General features: G+C 39.6%; 1 protein-coding gene and 1 long non-coding RNA gene across 2 annotated transcripts in view; both read left to right on the forward strand.

The window, feature by feature from the left end:
• The window catches only part of LOC134213655 (uncharacterized), a 78,687-nt gene that overhangs the window by 57,207 nt on the left and 2,238 nt on the right, over positions 1 to 19,242 (forward strand). The gene's annotated exons all lie outside the window — the stretch shown is intronic.
• LOC134218075 (uncharacterized) lies at positions 2,571 to 3,215 on the forward strand. The gene is made up of 3 exons (XR_009981241.1): positions 2,571 to 2,706; positions 2,780 to 2,830; positions 2,890 to 3,215. It is a non-coding gene; the product is annotated as an uncharacterized LOC134218075 (long non-coding RNA).

The following is a 19,242-nucleotide window of genomic DNA, read 5'->3' on the forward strand; positions in this document are numbered from 1 at the left end:
GCGTTTATTATATTCTAATAGTTCATGGGCCACCTCACGGAACGATCTTTTACATCAATAGCGATTTCCATAGTATTTTTCATACAAACTTCAAATGACGCGTGCACAATCAAATTACATCCAAATTAGCTAAAAATTTAGGAGGTTTAATTAAATAGCAAATGCAATCGTTTAAGCATCGGGGTGCAAAAAAGTCAAAATTTGTATCACTCTAGTAACATACTGAAATCGGTTTTAACGCGGAGGATACCCGGATAAAAGTGTACCATAGGCTCAACAATTGAATTACCATACGTTCTACGGTATACAATAGGATATATAGTTTCTTGATGGTTGTCCATATTGTATCAACGTCGTGGATATGACGTTCTCTAATGTAACAATACTTCCAATTGTTTCTAGAACATTTAGTGCATAAATTTTAATCATTGATAACTTCTGAAAATTTTGTTCAAATTGCATATAAGCAATATAATAATATTTATCCCATTGCCGTAAATATGCATTATTTTTCTTAAAATTTCATTGTTGAACGGTAAAGCCGTCATAATTAGGAAATCCAATATCGTATTGTTTTACTATAAAAATACAATTCAGTCTAATGTAATTTGAACGGTTTTCTTCGGATATTTCAACAATATATTTACGATGCACTCTATTGTTTGACAAAAAAAAGTGTATGAAAAAAACTCAGATTTTGTATAGTTACGATACTTAACAACCCGTATGTTCTAATGCGAAAACTTCATTTACAATTTAATGAATGGTTCATAACAATACATTCTAATGTATTTCTATTATTTCATCTACAATAAAATCTATTGTAAATTTATTGTGTTTTATAGTGATGTTACAATAAATTGTATTGTTTTTCTATAATATTTTTTATTCGGGTATGGGCCGCGTAAATTAAAACAACGTAAAATCCGCGTAAATCCAAAAATATGTCTGAATGACCAGCGGAAATCCCAAAATTTTAGTGAAAAAAATCCCATAAAATACGATTCGTGTAGAAAAAGCCAATATAGAAAAGACAGACGTAGTTCTATGTCAAAAGAGTGACTTTTTCACGGTAGGAATAATATTACGGAGGCGAGCCAGCCTGGGGCTGCAAGTCTCCTTAATAAAGCTAATAAAAAAAAAAAAAAAAAATAATATTAACTTAAATACAGTACCCATTAATGGGTTAAATCATCTCATCGTGTAAGGTTTGATTGTGTTTACTATATATTTTTCCGTGTTTCGAAAGTGAACTGGTATAATGCCTTTGACATTACGATGTTCTCTATACCACCTCTGAATCTGTACTTGGGTACAACTTTTTGAACCCGAGTTACACATATGTTATGTGGTGTTAAGCAGCTGTTTCAGTAAAGAAGCTCTTTTAAGCGAATACGAAAATTTGGGTCTTAGGAGGGTCATAGAAAACAACTGGAACTAGCTCACCGAATTCATGTGTTTGATTCGTCAATTTCCATCTCGGCGTCATCCATCACATTATCTGAACTCTTTTTGATAGTCGATTGGCCAAGGCGGAATCGACCTTCTAAAAAAACAGAGCAGCGAAAGTTGAAACCAGCGATGCATTCTTGATGGAGGTTCTTCTGCTCGCTTCACATAAACTCAATTGGCACAAAGACAATCACTCCTGTTTACACCATTCTTCTTATTAAAAACCACTCTTATTAGTATGCCATCCGATCCATTTTTTGAAAATATTTCTTTTATTATTTCATTAAAAAATAAAAAATATGACGGATGAAATGCAAAACACTTCCGTCCGCCAAGAAGGCACTTAAGTGGATTCAAAATGAAATTTTAAAAATTATTTTGAAGTTGCCTCCGTGGTTTAATACCAATGAACTTCATATAATTTCTAATATGGAGACATTGCAACTTGCAACAAATGTCAAACAAAATAGTTTCCAAATTTAGACAAAAATCGTTGCAATCTTCTATTGCAACGATTAGCTCCTTGTACCCTTAGTATAAATAAGGTTAAGTTTAGTTTAAGTTGAAAACATTTTAATTCCTACATGGTTCAATTCAACCAGAGGAAAATTCCTAACTGCCAGAGGCAATTGAAGTGTATTAATAATAACTAAAAATGTATCATAGCAAATAAGGATGATAGTGTTAGGAAAACACGGAACACCTAATCTAAGAGATGAATGCATGTAGTAGATAATTAGCAAATAAAATTAGTTAAAAAAAAGTGTTTTTCCAAAATAATTACTGACTACAGTCCCCCCACTATTATGGGTCACTTAAGCCTTCATTCTATAATATAATTATTCGTAATCTAGAAAAAGTGTCACTTTCCAATTATCTTTTGGTGTCTTATGCCTGCAAAAATGATTTCTTAACAGTGAAATGTCGAAATTATTGAAAAAGTTTGTCATCGACTTGATACACAAATATGGGTCAAAATTTCCAACGTACACGCCCGTTGGATTCCACTCAATTTCTGTTTAAGTTTTACTCATTTTTGTAAATTCGTGTTATATGTCAAAAAATGAGTAAATTAATTTTATGAATTGCGTAATACATAGTCACATTTTTAAGAAAGCTAAAAAAATAAATTGAGTGAAAATTCCAAGTCAATGTCATTGAAGTGAGGACATAACGAATAGTTAGTTCTAAAATTACTCTTACTGAAATCAAGAATTGATCTGAAATAATTTAATATCTGGTTGGATGTCAAAGGTAAGTGGTACAAGAATAAGCTTAAAATATCCTCATAATGTTTAAAATATATTTTAATCTCTCGATATTGCAGACCGGCGAAGCATAGAAGTCAGTCTATGGAAGACCAGTTGGTGCGTTGGTGGTAAAATAAAATCAATTAATATAGTGTAAGATTTCTTATCCTAACTTCATCCATTTCAGTTCTTCCTTATTTTGGGAAATAAACGAATTCACGCAACTGGAAGGACGATCAGCGCCAACATCCGACGAGAACTGGAATTCCAATACAATCAATAACAGTGACCATATCCAGAAAGGATCGCTAGATTTGTCAACGCCAGCAGCAGCGCTGTCGACCACTGCTCCCATAATCAATATTACCGATTGTGACAATCCCCGAAGACAGGTAATCATGTATGACAACGTCAAACTCTGGCACGCCACCGCTATCGTTAACATAAGAATTCCCGAAGTATACGCCAAATACGACTAAAACGCCAATTTTTAAATCGAATATGTGCACTAGGTGCAGTCATTAGTGAGAACCATTTGTAATATTTTTGTTTAAATAAATGATCAAGATTGCTCTTTTTCCATACATTATTTATTATTTCATTGGTAAAATTGCCATAAATCATTAAAATATTTCTTCACTGAAATTTGAGTGAAAAGTAATCAAAATTCTATTTTTCTCGATAAATAATTTGAGTAGATTTTAGGCATTTTTTGACATCTTTCGGTCTTTACTCAAAAATGAGTAAACATTGGTTCACTCAATTTTTGAGTTGTTCCACTTTTACTGAAAGTGAGTGGTTTTTCACTCAATTTTGAGTGGTTTCAAACGGGCGTGTAACAATTGTTGGTCAATTTAATACAAATTATGGGTCACTAAAAAAATTAATATCGACGAAATAGTACATATCGCAGTTTATGATTGCTTGATATTAATAATCAATAAGGATTGGTGTAGTTTGAACATAATAATTTTGAGTTCATTAGATGCTCTATAACTTGATAGGGGAAATCTAGTAAGAGAGAATATTAAGTAACGGAGTCAGAATTTCAAGTTGTGTGGAGAAAACAAAATTCACAACACTATGGGTCTCCGGACCATCTACAAAAAGTATGTACATATACGAGAAAGGCAAAAAAGAAGTCCATTTCAATCAGCCGAAATCAACTTAGGGGGCGATCCAAATATGACGTCCTCTACTTTTTCAGATTTTTCGATCCCCCAGACAATTACTGTCTCAAAATTGTATAACCCCTCCCCCGAAAGCTTCTGGCATCATTTTTTAACGGCATCACATAACAATAAGCTCATAGAATATTTCAAGTTTTAAAAGTAGACCACTTATCTCTTTCCATAAAAATAAAAGATATTTTAGTTACTAGAAAAAGAATGTCGCTTCTGTTTTCTTTGTTCTGCTGTCCGGAACATGTTGGGTATCAAGCTGTCAAATCGTATGGATTTTTCTTCTTTGACATTTAGCTCCCCTATCCTCGCCAGCAAAAGATGTTCCGGACAGCGACGACAGCGACAATCTTTATCTAGTAACTAAAATATCTTTTATAAAAATGAAATGAAATAAAGTCGCACTTTATGGAGGCAGCATTTATCAGTACCATTTAAAAAAAAATCATGAACTAATAAATATTTCTCGTTACATCAATCTTCGGCTCGGCTCCTATTATACCATTTTAAATTTCGCCCTCACTTTCTTCCTTGGTTGTTTGTTTTCTTTATCCAGCTGCAATAATTCATTATATCGCTTTTTCTCTTCTCTTTTCTTTTTCTTTTCAATTGCTTCTTCCTCTTTTTGGATTCGAGTTAGTTTCCGTTTTTCAGCTCTTGCTATTTTTGCTTCTTCCTCTTGTTTTCGTCCTTCTTCTTTCTGATCATACCATTTCCGCCATCTATTACTGGTTGCAACTGACGGTACGCACTCTTGTCGTCTTGGTTTCACATCTTTACTTTTATCCTACACCTTCGGCCAAATGAAAACGTCATCGAACGGGTCATCCTCTTCTGCATTATCATTGGCGTTCCCGGCCACTTCAGGACCGATCGGTGGATCGAATAAAAATAAAAAATATTGTGATGTTACGATGGTATCTATAGAATACGTTATTACTTACTTTGGTCGGCACAATGATCTAACGAAGGAACAGACTCATCATGATTGCTAATTGTTACAATTATACTTTGAAATTGCTGGAGTGGCTCTGTTAACATTAGACCTTGTGACTTGTCTTTAATAGACTTCCAGTAGTTGAAGAGCGCCAGAAAAATCCTTTTTCCAGTTCAATGCAAATCGTATCAGCTGATCTTCACTGAGTCCCTTTTCAATGTGGTACAATTGAATAAGAAACTCATTCTGTTCAGGCTCATTGTTTCCTGTTCCATTCACGGTGCTAGAACTATCTTCATTGTCCATACATGCTCGGTTCGCATTCGTTGGTAACCGACTAAAATCCAGTTCATTTACGTCCCATGGAGAGAGTCCACACAATTTGAAAGCGTTTTTCAGGCATATTTCAGTGTTCGTGAAGTTATTAAGCGATGTCTTTAGCAGTGAGCAAAAATTCAACTTAGTAACCTTTGCATTTCTTTGTGCCAAGAGATGTTGTCTCAAGACTTTGCTCCAGATTTGTTTGAATGGCCCAAAAAACTGGCGGTCCAAAGGCTGCAAAATCCGTGTGGAGTTAGGATAAAGTGCGATGAGTTCAATTTGATGAGTCGTGCAGAACTCAGTCAGTTCAATACTTATGTGACTTTTATGTCCATCCACAAATACAATAATGGGAAATTGCACGCCCTTATTCAAAAGCCACTTATAGAAATCATTCTATTCGTAAAACATCTTAGACGTCTGCCAACCTTCATCGGATACGCCTACAGACCATCCCTCTGGAGTACTTTCAGCAATTTCACGTGTCATTCTTTTCCCAGGGTACAATGCCATCGGCGGTGTAAGCTCACCCGCAGCGTTACATCCAAAAAGAGCTGTGTAGCTATCTTTGTCAGAATTACTGTGCATATAGTACACGTTTTCGACATTCTGTCCGCAAATAGCCTTGAACTCCTTCGGCGCAAGCTTGAACCCTGACTCGTCAAAATTGTAAATCCTCTCTGGTTCATTGAATATAGACAGGTCAATGCCTTTCTCTTGGAGAGTTTCTTCGACCTCTGTAAACCAGCGACGAATTTGGGTTTCCGTGACAATCGCCGCAGTTTTTGAGAGCCTCATAGTGCGCTTTTTCTTCAGCTCCGGATGTTTTTCCAAGAATCGTTGAGTCCAGTTTCTGCCTGTTGAAATTACAGAAGATTAGGTTTCACAAAATCAATATATTTATTTATTATTAATTGTCGACTGGAATTGAAGTTGCTTATGGATGTGGCTTTGTCAGTCTGAGGATAATCAAAACGGCTAGATTTTGAAATTACCCGACGTTTCGGCCGAATGTATTTGGCCTTTTTCAAGGGAAATTATTTGTCAACCGTTTTTCAAGGGCAATTATTTGTCAACCGTTTTTCGCTCGCGAATTAATGCCTGTTTCATGTTTCACGAAAAACGGTTGACACATAATTTCCCTTGAAAAAAGCCAAATACATTCGGCCGAAACGTCGGGTAATTTCAAACTCTAGCCGTTTTGATTATCCTCAGACTGCGAAAGCCACATCCATAAGCATATTTATTTATTTATCATCAGACTAAGGCCGCAGTGGTCTGTGCTGCACATAAAAGACTTCTCCATTCAGCTCGGTCCATGGCTGCACTTCGCCAACCACGCAGTCTGCGGAGGGTCTGCAAGTCGTCCTCCACCTGATCGATCCACCTTGCCCGCTGTGCACCTCCTCTTCTTGTTCCCGTCGGATCGTTGTCAAGAACCATTTTCACCGGATTACTGTCCGACATTCTGGCTACGTGCCCGGCCCACCGCAGTCTTCCGATTTTCGCGGTGTGAACGATGGATGGTTCTCCCAACAGCTGATGCAACTCGTGGTTCATTCGCCTCCTCCACGTACCGTCCGCCATCTGCACCCCACCATAGATGGTACGAAACACTTTCCTTTCTAAAACTCCGAACGCGTTGGTCCTCCACGAGCATCGTCCAGGTCTAGTGTCCGTAGAGAACTACCGGTCTTATAAGCGTTTTGTAGATAGTCAGTTTGGTACGGCGGCGAACTCTATTCGATCGGAGCGTCTTTCGGAGTCCAAAGTACGTACGATTTCCAACCACTATGCGTCTTCGTCTGCTGGTATCATTATCAGCAGTCACCAGTGAGCCCAAGTACACGAATTCTTCAACCACCTCGATTTCGTCACCAACGATAGAAACTCGTGGTGGGTGGCTCACATTGACCTCTCTTGAGCCTCTTCCTATCATGTACTTCGTCTTCGACGTGTTGATGACTAGTCCAATCCATTTAGCTTCGCTTTTCAGTCTGATGTAGGCTTCCTCCATCCTCTCAAAGTTACGTGCCATGATATCAATGTCGTCGGCGAAACCAAATAACTGGACGGACTTCGTGAAAATCGTACCACTCGTGTCAATCCCTGCCCTTCGTATTACTCCCTCCAAAGCGATGTTGAATAGCAGACACGAAAGACCATCACCTTGCCGTAACCAAATATATTATATTAACAATATGGTTCACTTCGAGTTTTCCCATACAACGAAATGGCGAACAATTTGCCGGTGATAACAACATCATCTAGCGAGCAAAGAGGAATCTAAACATGTTTTTTTCTAGCTTGTGCTGGAAAACCCTCCTGCCATCTTCCGGTGAGTAGTCATACAGTTGTTCGATGACATTTTACAGTGTGGGGATGTCCATACATTTTTCAATAAATCGATTACCGGAATATCGACTTTGTTAAATGCAAACACTACTGTAAATATTTCGATGAAGCAGTGCAAAGCAGACAAACTACACCTTTGCTTCAATCGTTCAAACTGTGAAAGCCGTTCCGCAAACATTAAAATGATTGTTCCACTGTAAACATTTCTATCATTTGCTTCAGCAAGAAATTTGATTATTTCTTTCTGAATATTATCGATATTTTTCCAATGCATCATTCTTCTTCCTCTTCGGTGTCCTAAATTCCTACTGGAACTCAACACCTGCGTTGCAACTTATTATGAATTGAAAACTTTTTGCTGCCCACCATTGATTGAATGAATATGTATCTTGAGTGGAAAGCCATGAAGATGACACTCATCCGATTGCGTTTTGTTATGTTGCGCTTATCATAATGGGTATGATTATTTTGTTACATTTAGACATGGAAAGTGAATTGAACAAGTCGCTTGGATTAAACGCGTCCAAACACCTTCGCTCAACTCACTTGAACGGACAGTAATTTGAACATGTTCAACTCTTGGCAAGTTAATTGCATTAAACTAAGCTGTTCAATTCACTTGCCCTTTCAAAACGTAGCATTACGGTGAGATATTTCGGCTAAACTTAATTACGCCTATTTTATTGTGCTTTTTCGATTTCGTATCCAATTTCAGATATTTTTTGGGATTTAATAGATTATTTTTCGATACTTTCGCAAGAAAAACTAGTTGAACGTACCTGACCTTGCTCGGGATTATACTACAGTCGCTCTCCACATTTCGATATTGAAGGGACCATCGAGATAGGGAGAGATCGAGGAATGAAAGGAAAATGTTAAAGGGTACTAGATCCAAAACAGCTTGTTGCTATGAAAAACGACAACAAAACAAATATCATTGCTTATTGTTGATCTGCATTGTTATCGTCCAAATATGGTCTAGTAGCCTAAAAATTTGAACATATCGACATAAGGAACGTGAATCCAGAACAAAATACGATTACAACACATCGGGATAGAAAGATTTCAAGATAGGGAAGTTATCGAGATGTAGAAAGCCAAAATGTATGTAGATTGAAGGGACCTAGGAAACCATCGATATAGGGAGAGATATCGAGATATAGAACATCGAGATTTATAGAGTCAACTATATTTTGCATTCTTACTGTCAATTGTTGAGTTCATTCAGCGCCGCACTCTAGATCATTTTTAGTGCGATCGTATTGGGTTTCTTTACAACTCGCATCAAAATTGTATTTTCACAATTTCTCAACTTTCTCCTCAAAATTTAGTGATATTTTATAACACAGCAGTCCTCAAGACGAATCGATTAATGAGAAACCTGTACAAATCGGTCAACCCGTTCGTGAGTTATATTGCCTCAAAGGAAATGCAAACTCATTTTTATATAGAGAGATTGTACCACAAACGTAATTATGTTTGAATTGTATTTATATCAGACTCTCATATCGTGCAGTTTATTCACAAAAGTACGTTTCTCTCTGTCAAATCATATTCACAAATTGATAACAATTTGGGAATTCTCAAAAATGGGATTATGCATGCGAATTAATTTGAAAAGAAATCATCATTGATTTTATAAAATCAAGATAATTCAACGCGGTGTGTAACAAAAAAAAATGAGCATCGCTAATACTTTCAGTACGTGAAAATATAGCTCTTATGGGCCAAACACATGGGAAAACTGTCAAAACTCACGCAAACGTATCCATTGTGTTTGACCCTTTAAGCTTTCATTTCGTGACTATTTGAAAAAAATCTACCGAGGGGTCCCAAACAACTTTTTTTCTCCCTTAAACGGAACCTTTTAGTTGTAAAACAGTCAATTATTTACCACGTCACTACTAAATGAGTTTCCTCGATTTTTTCTTCCAATCATCATATAAAAAATTAAGTAGGAATCGATTATTACCAAGTTATAGTCTAAATAACTTGTTTATTGAAGCTCAAGCGTCAAAGAGCATAACGAAGCCAAACTCGATAAATGTATGTAATCCTCTGAAAATAGCTGAGAAATGCTTGGATGGAGATTATGCACTGGTTCGATATCTTTTTTACATATATACCCAATTCTTTCTCAACACCTGCCAAAATTGAAACTTGTTATGCGAATGAATAAGTTTAACTGGTGTCATAAAATTATTCAAAACGATTGATCATGGTAAACAATAATCTGCCATATTAATATAAAAGCCTTCCTTAGCCATGCGGTGATATCCCAAGCAACATTACAAGTTTTATTCCGTTCTAGGGATGTTTTTCAAATATCAATTTAAAATAATTGTAACAGCAATATCCCTGATCTCCCTTGAATATATTGATATTTCTCCCTAGTATATTTATAATGCAAATCATCTACCAAAAAGTGTTTTACGTGGTGAAAACATTGTCTTATCATGAATCATTGGAACGATTGATTGAGATGCGGTTTACACTGAGTGAAAGCTGTTGAGTATTCCTTTTAGCTATGTAGGTTTTCTTTTAACCTGCGCTTGATGGGGAAACGTCATTAACAGTACAACGAAAAAATAATTTTCCCTATACTAATTTGCATGCAAACTTGAAACGACTTGTGCTAAATCAGTTTTAATCCAAATGGGAAACTCAGAACATGGTAAAGAATCAGATGAGCACTGTGGATCAAAATCAATTTTTTGAACCACCCTAGTGCTCATCTCACAAGTAGGTAGATGTGAAATCCGTTTATTACTGCGAAGAACCGCTCCGCTGCCACACAACCTTGTTACTCGAACTCCAATGTGTAAAAGGCGGAGAGACACCGACCGCTGTCATATGTTGAGGTATACTTGCAGTGCTCCCAGTAGCATTTACAGATGCTCACTCAACATTTATGCGCATCCTTTAACTTGAAGGTACTTTTATAGAACAAGAGCACTTTCGGTATCCCACAGTAGAATATTTTGATCATATCATCCTTGAAAATGTGATAAAAATCGTTACGTTTTCAAAAATCCTTAAGTCTTGAATGTCGGAATTCCATCGTTTTTCGAGCTCAAACAATCATTTTGTAAACTCTTATGCATCTATAAATCTATAAATCATAAATCTATAAATCTGTACGAGTTTTGTTAATTTACATTTAAATTCAAAAACTGTAACAAAACATAAGTAAATTGATCAGGGTCACTTCCTTGCTGTTAAAAAATACCAGTGAGTTTAACCATTGCCTAGCGGTAATGTTTGCTAGCCAAATGTTGAATTCAATAAATTCGGCTCCGTAAGTGTGTGTGTATAACGATCGTCATATGTTGGGTAGTTTAATTATAACGTGTATCGTGTATCGTGGCGTCACATGTGGGGTCGCCAGAATTTCGTGAGAGTGAATCATATTGTTAATATATTATGCATCTCGAGATAAAATAGAATACTGCAGCTTCCTGCTGGTTGCTTCTCAGGTAATCGCAACGGTCACTAAACACAACAGTGTGAATGAAAATCTCACCCACTGTATGCACTTGCCATGATAAACACTCTCCATGTACTCAGTGACTCCGGTTGCCTCTCACTAATACAATCGAACACTGTTGTCATTTCGCGAAAAGCACGTGATTTTGTTTTGAGCGGGAAAATTCTGCCTATCTTTTAACACGGCGGCTATCTTGACGTTTACCTTCACAGTCGAGCCTGCGAGTGTAAGACCGCCGCAGCATTCTAGAAAAAGATTAGCGCGACAATAGTACATTTGATAAAAGTGTTGCAGTCAAATGAGCAAACAGCAACATGGTGTGCGAAACAGAGAGCGAGTAGGTGCACCGGCATGGTCCCGCCGGATACAGTTCAACGAGCTATATCAAATTTATTATACATTTCCACAAAAATATGCCTACCACACTTCTGCTACAACATTTGATTTTCCATTTGCATTCGATTAAACATAATCGATTAAGTTTGCAAAAAAAACATCAAGCATCCCTATTTTTTTTCATGATGACATTTTGAAGTGTGTGTAAAACGATCGTCATATTTCGGGTAATTCGATTTACGTGTGTTTCGATCCTTTCGGACGCGAGTTGGCGCCACATGTGGTGTCGCCAAAATTTCGTGAGAGTGAATCATATTGTTAATATAGTATATTTGCCGTAACCCTCTACGGGTTTCGAAAGGACTCGAGAATGCCCCTGAAACTCGAACTACGCACATCACCCGATCCATCGTCGCCTTGATCAACCGTATCAGTTTATCCGGAAATCCGTTTTCGTGCATTAGCTGCCATAGCTGGTCCCGATCGATTGTATCATATGCGGCTTTGAAGTCGATAAATAGATGATGTGTGGGCACGTTGTATTCGCGGCATTTCTGCAATACCTGACGTATGGCGAACACCTGGTCTGTGGTAGAGCGTTCAGCCATAAATCCCGCCTGGTACTGCCCCACGAACTCTCTAGCAATTGGTGTTAGTCGACGGCATAAAATTTGGGAGAGTACCTTGTAGGCGGCGTTCAGCGATGTGATTGCGCAGTAGTTGCTACAATCCAGCTTATCGCCCTTTTTGTAGATGGGACACACGACACCTTCCATCCACTCCTGCGGCAGAACCTCATCCTCCCAAACCTTGGTAATCACCCAGTGCAGCGCTTTAGCCAGTGCTTCACCACCGTGTTTAAACCGCTCTCCTGGTAGTTGGTCAACTCCAAGGGCTTTGTTGTTTTTCAGCCGGCCGATCTCCTGGATTTCCTGGAGAATCGGAGCCGGAAGTCGCATGTCCTGCGGGCGTGCTCCTAGGTTCATTACCATGCCGCCACCGTTATCTGCCATATCGCCATTCAGGTGCTCTTCGTAGTGCTGCCGCCACCTTTGGATCACCTCACGCTCGTTCGTAAGAAGGTTCCCCTTTATGTGCTTACACATATCGGGCTGTGGCACGTGGCCCTTACGTGAACGGTTCAACTTCTCATAGAACTTTCGTGCGTTATTAGCACGGTACAGTTCCTTCGTCTCTTCACGGTCTCGATCTTCCTGCTGACGCTTTTTCCTCCGGAAAATCGAGTTTTGTCTGTTCCGCGCCCGTTTGTATCGTGCCTCGTTCGCCCTCGTGCGGTGTTGCAGCAATCTCGCCCATGCTGAATTCTTCTCCTCAACTAACTGCTCACATTCGCCGTCATACCAGTCGTTTCTCTGATCCGGAGCCACCGTGCCTAGTGCAGCGGTTGCGGTGCTTCTAATGGCGGATCGAATATCTCTCCAGGCATCTTCAAGAGATGCTGCGCCTAGCTTCTCTTCCGTTGGGAGTGCCACTTCCAGCTGCTGCGCATAGTCTTGGGCTAGTCTACCGTCTTGTAGCGGCCCAATGTTTAGCCGCGGCGGACGACTCCGACGCGTGTTGTACACCGTCGAAAGTTTTAAGGGCAGACATACTGCAACGAGGTAGTGGTCGGATTCAATATTCGCACTGCGGTAAGTGCGGACGTTCGTAATGTCAGAGAAGAATTTACCGTCCGTTAGAACGTGGTCGATTTGGTTTTCCGTTACTTGATTAGGTGATTTACATGTGGCCTTGTGGATATTCTTGCGGGGGAAGAAAGTGCTTCGGACTACCATTCCGAGGGAGGCTGCAAAGTTTATGCATCGTTGGCCGTTGTCGTTCGATACGGTATGCAGACTATCCGGTCCGATGACCGGTCTATACATTTCCTCCCTTCCTACCTGAGCGTTCATGTCACCGATGACGATTTTGACGTCCCGCAGTGGGCATCCATCGTATGTCTGCTCCAGCTGCGCATAGAACGCATATTCATCGCCTAGGTCGTTGCCGATTGTATCGAGTCGTATTATCTTCTATGTTGTTCGTAATAGTTGTTTTTAAAGGCGGCTTATTGGGCCTCGCAAACCTCCTGTCTCGTCGGAGAACCGTCGTGTCAGGGCTGTTTAGCGTCCCACCTAACACCAGGACTTGGGCTTGTGCGCTTTGAGCGGCACACGGTCGCTTTGGCGGAGCCTACTTGCGGATTCATGCAGCTTTTTATAGAGGTTTAACAGGGCCCACTGTCAAACCCCACCACATCCTAGGCAGGCGCCACAACTCGCAGATGGCCTGGGGAGGGATCGTCAAGCCCTTGGACATAGTCCCTGCTGCCCCAAGATGGTACAATGGTACAATGCTCGATTTCTGATACTCTGTTGGCAACAAAGAATTGCCAACGAAACGGCAGTGAAGAAAGCCAACACTTCACTATCATGGAGTCGGTCCAGAAGTAAGCTTTGGCAGGTATTTTGACGCTATTGCGGAGTTTTTCATAAAGATGGCTGAGAAGCAAAGCTGACGATAGCTCCAGTCGTGGAATCGACTGCTTCTTCTTCTTTCGAGAGAGGTCCTCTAATGGCGCAACCCGTGACTTCGACGTAATGATGCGAACGGAGACCGATCCGTCGGTCGATTCGCACCGCAGATACAGGCACGCACCATATGCAGCTTCCGATGCCTCACAAAAACCATGTAGTTCTACGGATGCTAGACTGTTACTGAACCCTATCCATCTTGGTACCGAGAATGATTCTAATGCGCTAGCGTTTCTACGGAAATCCTTCCAAAATATCTGGAGATTATCGGGTAGAGCTTCGTCCCAATCTAATTTCTGTTTCCAGAGCTGCTGCAGAAAGATTTTTGCCTGAACTGTGACCGGACCGATGAGCCCGAGTGGGTCGAAGATTCGAGCGGTGTCAGCAAGAACCACTCGCTTGATGATAAGAGGCTCAGTGCTCTAGTGTGGAACTGCAAATTTGAAGCTGTCATTGGCCGGTTTCCACACCAGTCCAAGTGTTTTGACCATCGACGTATACACAAGTTCAAATATAGAACGATCGTCTCGAAGTTCTGGAGAAATAGTTGACAACAACTGAGAGTTATTCGAATTCCACTTGCGTAACATGAAGCCTGCTGACTTCGTCAACGAGATTAGATCAGCAGCGAGTGTCGTTCCCTCTTCTAAAGTGTCCGTGCCAGTCATCAAGTGATCCACGTAGAAATCTTTACGCACAACTCTTGCAGCTGTCGGATGCAAAACCTCTCCTTCAGTAGCCAACTGCTGCAGACATCTGGTAGCCAAATACGGTGCTGACGCTGTGCCGTACGTAACTGTGGTTAGCTCATACGTCCTAACTGGATCGGTTGTTGAATTTCTCCACAGAATCCGTTGCAATGGTTGGTCGACTGCTGCTACTTTGACCATGCAGTACATTTTGGCAATCTCCGCTACTAGAACAAACTGCAGAATCGGAAACGCCTTTTGATGGAAAGCAAGTCATCCTGTACTACCGGTCCAACCATTAGTCCATCGTTTAAGGATACTCCCGTCGTAGAGCGGCAAGACGCGTCGAACACAACTCGCAACTTGGTTGTCGTGCTGTCCGGTTTAAGCACAGCATGATGTGGTAAATAATACGATAGTTTTTCGGCATCTTCGTCGTCGACCAGACGCATATGGTTTATCGCGAGAAACAATTCTACGTAGAGTGCCTTCAGCTGGCCGTTCACCGCGAACCGTTTCTCCATCCCGTGAAGTCGTTTCAGTGCTGTGGCCTTGGAGTCTCCCAACCGACTAAGGACGTGTTCTTTTTTGGGTAGCGTAACGACGAACCGTCCCTCAGTGTCTCATACCGTCGTCTTCTCGAAGTGCTCTTCGCATATCGTCTCTTCAACAGATAACGTACTGGAACTATCATGCAATAATGGACTCCAACTCTCAAAACTTAGTGATGAGCTCTCGCAGTTCAATAGTGGAGCAGGAATAGGTAACTGTGTTGGATACCTCGATGATATTTCCAGGAATGCGACCTAATACGACCCACCCAAACACCGTCCGCTGTAGCATTGGGCCGTCTTCGGTAATCTTCATTTTGTCCTTCAATAGCAGGTCATAATAATACTCCGCGCCAATGATAATGTCAATCGGACCTGCCTCATGGTAATCCGGATCCGCCAAATTGATCGAATGAGGAATGGCAAGATTCTGGACGTTAACTGGATGGATCGGCAACTCGGAGGTGAGCTTAGGTAGCACGTGAAACTGAATGTTTTCCGTATAAGAGGAAATACGGAACGACCGTGGAGCTATCATAACCTCCACCTTTTTTGTGGACTTGACGACCGAGCCTCCGATTCCGGCTACCGACAGGTGGTAGGGGAGAACGGTCCAAAATGCACCCCTTAAGCTTTTTTGATGTTTTCGCCCCTATAAACAAAAATACCCAACCATTTCAACGTATAGGTACAAAATTTACAAACCCAGCTACATTTCACAAAGATCTCCTATTCAAAACAATAAGGTTTTCATGACTTTCTAACGCTATAAAAAATGTTTTAAAAATAGGCCTGGGGCAAAACGCCCGAATGGTGGTCTAAAATGACTCAATTGCATGCAAAATGATGGTGAACGCATGGTTGTTTGTTTTTTCTTAATGGATTGAACTACAATCTTACGGATGTGGTGGAGGCATAGCAAATCGTTCAATTTGAGTGAATATGAAGGGATTTTGCTAAAATTTTTCAATGGAGCTCAATGATGGATAACTAATTATGAATTGTAATAATAATATTCGTTCATAAATGTAGTACAACAGATTATATGAGTGATTTTATGAGTGAGGCCATTTTGCCCCAGGGGTGCATTTTGGACCGTTCTCCCCTAATCACGTGTAATCACAAAAATTTAAAGCTCTTAGAAAAGGAACTTATTCGAAATCTCATTTTTTTTTCGGGAAACATCAAAATTAATTTCTATTGTAGGGGAAGGTGGTCGGTTGTTGGCTCCCTTTTGTTTTTAGTGGTGATATTTGCGTACCAATGGAAGCAAATGGGCATGAGCTAATAACTTGTGGAGAGATTTTTTTATTTCATTTATTAAAAAAAATATTAACAATTTTGTTAAGCGTTGATTTTATGCCATTTTGAAAAAGGTTGTTGGTTGTCGGCACCCTTAAAAAACACTCAAAATGAAAAACTATGAAGTGGGGGCGTTATGGCTGGAAAGACCAAGATTTATTGTGTCAATAGCAATGAAATTTATTATATTTAAGTACATTATACACATTTTATCAAGATTTTAAATATTTATAGTTATTTATAGTGACTTATAGCCTGAAATTATAAACTAATGATTTCCCTTGATAATCACCTGGGTGCCGACAACCGAAATAAGTAGACTTTGTGAAAATAATAAATAAAGTGCGAGCGCTACGGTGGCATTCAATATTGAATCACAAAATAGAGTAAATTTGCTTTGTAAATACGTAATGCGCTCACCATTTCGATCGTTTTTATTTTTTGTTTATAACATTTAGCAAATGACCAAAAAAAGAACTTTGACGAAAAAATGTTTTCTCTGTAAAACGAAACAAAGGCTTCTATATGCTTCGGAAATTGGCACAACAAGATCGTGCTTACCTGGGAGCTGCGGACTCGATCGAATCAAATTTTCAAGATATTTTGCTTGAAACTCGCAGATTTTCCCAGTGTTCACTGTACACGTTACGATTTTCTCACATTGATTTATCATTATGTTAATCTTTTAAAATTAATTACAAAGATTTCGTCAATTTACCGCATCGTATATATTAACGTGTCGAATGTTAAATTAATTCATACCCTCCAGATATGTTGAATCCGTCGATGACGCCAGTAAATTGAAATTTGTTGAAAATGAGCTATATTTAGTATGAGTTGATTTATACGGGTTAGGGACAAAAGGTCGAAAGACAAAAGGTCGAGAGGACAAAAGGTCGAAAGACAAAACGTCGAAAGACAAAAGGTCGAAGGGACGAATGGTCGAAAAGGACAAAAGGTCGAAAAGGACAAAAGGTCGAAAGGACAAAACGTCGAACGGGACGGGTAAAAACAAAACAAAACATCAAAAACACTGAAAAAAATGTACGTATGATTTTCAATCAAACGCCTTATGAAAATTTGCCACAAGGAATCGGTATGAATTTCAATATGTTGCCTTATGAATGATGATTTTCATTTGAAAAAAAGGTAAGTGCGGCAGACTGGGTTCGAACCATGGATGTCGGGGTCGGGAGGCCGGTATGTAGACCACACGCCCATCGACGCTTGAATACTCGGGAATGTAACTGCGTATAAGAAGCACTGTTGGTGGAATAATCAGTCGTAATTCATAAGGCGCCAGTTATGAATTTCGATAGTCCAGTTCGCTGAGTGAAGAACAACATGTCGAAAGGGACAAACGGTCGAAATAGACAAGAAACTGAAACGAAGAGAATCAATCTCGCACCAGAGTTGTCCTACACAGTTGGCAAAAACTCTGCTCTTTTATTTTTCACAATTTTAAATAATTAAATAAAATTCAATCAGTGAGTACAACTAATAGATGGAGCACGAGCACATCAAATATACCGGCGTGTATTACACGTTGGTATATTTTCAATGCGCGCGCCTGCGTGTTAAACATAGGGAAAAATAAAAGAGCAATTTTTGTCACCAACTGTGTAGGCCACTCTGTCTCGCACAATACAAGTTTTATTCATTTTCAAAATCAACAATCTTTTTTATCTGTGTCAGAACTATCTAGATATTTATAAAATTGTTTCATAGTAATTACTCCTTCTTTGAAAATTGCTCATTCTTCAACTTTGATTAATGAGATTAGCGTGTTAGTTTTGCTTGAAGTTAAATGCATTTCACAAATTCCTTTGGAATACACCCAACTTGTTATCAACTTGTTCTTGATAAACCTTTTGTCCCTTTCAACCTTCTGTCCCTTTCAACCTTCTGTCCCTTTCGACCTTTTGTCCTTTTCGACTTTTTGTCCCATTCGACCTTTTGTGGCTTTCGACCTTTTGTCTTTTCGACCTTCTGTCCCTTTTGACGTTTTGTCCTTTCGACCTTTTGTCTTTCGGCTTTTTGTCCTTTCGACCTTTTGTCTTTCGACCTTTTGTCATAGATTCGATTTATACGTGTACTCTCTCGTCTACGCTCAAAATGCACAAAACCTCTCTCGATGCGATGGATACTTTTTGACAGCTTACTTTGGAGATTCTTTGACACTCGTTTCGACTCTATCCGCAGTTCCCAGGTGCTTACATAGCACACGAATGACAAATGTCAAAATGACCACATCTGTTTTCTGTCAAAAGTTACGACGGGGTGCCGACAACCGACCACCTTCCCGTATATCTAAATAGTCTCTCAGTTAATAACTGTAAAATTGTGCAAATGACACTAAACCGAGAGGCGGAAATGTCTCGAGCGTGCTGAAATGTTAAGAATGCTCAGTATGGCAGTTTAAATTTTGAAAATTCCAACTTCCATGAGTCTTTTTGATAAATCAGCAGTCCCGACAGAATTTCACACAATTTGGTGGCCATTTAGGTGTGGCTTCAACGCAATTTATGTTATATATGTAAATTACGCTGGAGCAAACCAGCTTGAACTTGAGCTTGAGCTTGATTGACTGCTCGTAGTTGCTACTCCTTTATGACCAGATCAGCTGTACTTGCACAGGGAACCAACAGATGTTTGCTTGGGACTTGCACACATCTTCAATGTACAAGTACTGGTGATCTCATTTGTTAGGTCATACTGGCGCCTGCCACGTCAGAATGCAAGTCAATGTAGGGAAAGGGGATTAAATGATAATGCAATCACTCGCCCACTGTAAGCCGAATATACCTCTGCACTTGCCACGAGTTCATGCGGAATTTGTTGGAATTT

This window comes from Armigeres subalbatus, chromosome 2 (genome assembly GCF_024139115.2).
Source record: "Armigeres subalbatus isolate Guangzhou_Male chromosome 2, GZ_Asu_2, whole genome shotgun sequence".
In the NCBI taxonomy this organism is placed as follows: Eukaryota; Metazoa; Arthropoda; class Insecta; order Diptera; family Culicidae; genus Armigeres; species Armigeres subalbatus.